The sequence below is a fragment of the Calliphora vicina genome, chromosome 4 (assembly GCF_958450345.1).
Source record: "Calliphora vicina chromosome 4, idCalVici1.1, whole genome shotgun sequence".
Classification (NCBI taxonomy): Eukaryota; Metazoa; Arthropoda; class Insecta; order Diptera; family Calliphoridae; genus Calliphora; species Calliphora vicina.
The window spans coordinates 84,090,662-84,093,980 of record NC_088783.1 but is presented as its reverse complement, the minus strand read 5'-3'; the positions used below and the strand labels follow the sequence as shown (position 1 = coordinate 84,093,980).

Here is a 3,319-nt window from a genome sequence, read left to right as displayed (position 1 = left end):
GTTGCTATTTAAAATCGAGAAAATCGGTCCACATTAGCTGAGATATAAATTTAAATTTAAAAAAAAATCTAAATTTTTTTTCCAAAAAATTAAAAAAAACATCTTTTGAAGAAATAATAAATTTAGTTTACATAAAAATATTTAAAATTTTTATTTTGAAGTATTATCTGGTGAAGGGTATATAAGATTCGGCACAGCCGAATATAGCTCTCTTACTTGTTTCAACTAGCGCAGTGTAACTAAAATAGTCAATCACTTACCAACATTTTGCTCTGAGTGTATGTATGACTATTAATTTTGTTTGTTTTTATTTGGTTTATAGTAGTTTTTTTTCCTTTTGCATAATTTCTGTTTTTGTATTTCTTATTCATCAGTTCGTTATTACGAAATGGAGCATAAAAGAATTAAGCAAAATTTGGGTCATTATGTCAAGTTGATAGATACTTGTACACTTTGTATGCCTATTTTGGATGTAGTAGTCATAGATAAATACAGATAGATCGGAAACTCTCCTGTCACTCTCTCTCTGTATGGTAGTATTCATAGATGACCATAAAAAACTAGAAAATTACTCAAAATAATCACACGCACATACATTCTGACCACTTAGGTTTTTGGCAACTGAATTAGGTCTATGACTGAAGAGTTTCCAATCCATGTGTATTTATCTATGGTAGTAGTTTTCAAACTAATTCATTCATGTTATTAAATATTTAAAAAAAAAATATTTCAAATCAATTGAAATTACTACATGATTCTGTTATAAAGAAATATATTAATGAACTCGTAAAGAGAAATATTTGTTAAACAAACTTAACTATATACAAACACAAACAAAATAGAAACTTAAATATAAATATATATCGATTTGGGTGATTTTTTTTGTAAGTGACATTTAAAGCGTTTATTTGTGTAGTTTTGAATCGTTTTTTTTACTTTGTGAGAAAATAGTTAAAACCATTTAGTAAATTGGCACAAGGGCTTGGAACTTCAAAATAGTAAATTCATTAAGCCCCAAATTCAACTACATCCGTTCTATAGATTTTCAAAATGGTGTTTTAATATATTGATATTTTTCTATCTATCATGATATTTTTCATGCCAAATGGCATAGTTTCTGCTTTCACAAACTCGAAAGTCGATGTTATTGAAGCACTAATAATACAGTTCATCCCAATAAATCCACTAGGTCCACTGACTATGGTAGATACCGACTAGGGATGTTAAACGGGATTAGATTTTTTAATGCCGGAATTCCGAGATTTTTGTTTCACATTAAAAAACATCAAATTTAGTAATGAAAACAATTTATTTCATAAATAAATATATTTAAATAAAAATATAACAAAATAAGAGTAAGAGAGTAAGAGAGATATATATTCGGCTATGCCAAATCTTATGTACCCTTCACCATTTTATACTTCCAAATACAAATTTTAAATATTTTTAGGTAAACAAAATTTATTTTTTTTTCTAAAGTTGTTTTTTCATTTTTTGGAAACATTTTTTTTTCGGGTTAAAAAATATTTTTTTCCGATTTTGACCCATTGTAGGTCCAACTTATTATGTACGGTCTTATATACGTCGTTGCAATGGTTTTTGAAATATTTATCATTTGATATCCATATTGTCTATATTAATGACTTAGTAATCCAGATATAGATCAAAAATAGGCCAAAAATCTAGGTTTTTTTATATCTCAGCCATTTGTAGACCGATTTTGTTGATTTTAAATAGGAAACTTCTCGAAAGAATGTCTGATAGAATTATTGAAGATATGGACCAAAAGATATCTATGGTCTTCAGAAAATTTATTTCAACAGACAGGCGGACAGACAGACAGACTTTTTGATAGTAGCAATTGAAGAATTACGATTTAAATAACCATATTTATTTGTCAGTCTAACTCAATTTGGTCATTTAGAGTGAATCATTTGAATAAACATAAGTTCGTTTAGCACCGAACATCAAAATTAACCTTTCTTGTAGTTTGATTTAATACAAATTGAAATTTTATGTTCTTTAAATAATTATTAAGATGCTTAATTTTGTAGGAAAGGATTGCGAATTATAATTTAGTCGAACCTCTTGAATTTTTGTCTGGAACGACATGCTATATATACTTTTGTGGGTCTGCGATGAATATTTCAATGTATTACAAACGAATAACAAAATCAATACACTTCTTATGATTTTTGATGGTGGGTATATAAATAAAATTAGGTCATTTTAAAAATAGAATGTATAAAATTTTATAAAATTTTGGTGGCGTGAAAATATATGGCCCATTAGCTCAGTTGGTTAGAGCGTCGTGCTAATAACGCGAAGGTCGCGGGTTCGATCCCCTCATGGGCCAATTAATTATTTTTTTTTATATTTTGAGATGGCATTTTTAAAAAAAATTGCTCCTTAACAAGTCCGCAAAAGGACAAAAGCAATAAGATGAATCTTCATAAGTACTGCTTTGAACAATACTTCTATGAAAATTATTTAATTTGTTATAGTGTTTGAAAATAATGAGAACTTTTTCTAATTTTGTTCTTTAAGGCCTAGGACCTAAAAGGATTATCAACGGAGAACTGAAATATGTATAAATGTTTCATGATAATCTTTGTTTTGAAATGATAAAAATTAAGATACTTTACCAATAAATTATATGTCAAATATACTTAAAATTTTCACTTAATTATTATCTTAATCTCTGCGTGAAACAGTCGATAATACTTAAAGCTGCTACAAAGAATTCCAGCAGAAACTTTCATGGAACTATAAATGTATTCGCAAAAACTTATTGCGGTGTATACATATACTTACATACATTCATGCTCCACATTTCCATATGCTCTGGAAGGTCTAATGTAAATGTGTCTGCTGTGTTGGGTTGGCTCATCATAGACAACATGACAACCCAATTAATCCTCAATTAAGTTGTAGACACAGGTGGTCATTTAATTAGTTTACTTGCAAAGTAAACTTTATATTAGAGAGACATTGAAAAAGATGCCAGAGACTCACTCATAAAGTCAAAGGATATAGGTACAAGCAGAATTATTAAAACCACCATATTGCTCAGATACTCTTAATGTGTATTTAGATTGGAGCAACAAATGGACAGAATAGAAAACAACAACAAAAAAAAAAAAGGAAAACCATTATAAAACTGAGATAAAAAGGCAAAAAATAGAAAAACTGGCGACAGTAAAATAATAAAATAATGGAGGCTGGGGAGCAGATGACTGTAGAGAGCATAACGGATTTAATAAGGGGTTTAAGCCATTAGCATAGTTATTGCCTGTTATTTTTTTAATTATTTAAAAGA

General features: G+C 28.4%; 1 non-coding gene across 1 annotated transcript; it reads left to right on the top strand.

The window, feature by feature from the left end:
- The first annotated feature begins 2,282 nt into the window (after window positions 1-2,282).
- TRNAI-AAU (transfer RNA isoleucine (anticodon AAU)) lies at window positions 2,283-2,356 on the top strand. The gene has a single exon. It is a non-coding gene; the product is annotated as a tRNA-Ile (tRNA).
- Window positions 2,357-3,319: the final 963 nt, after the last annotated feature.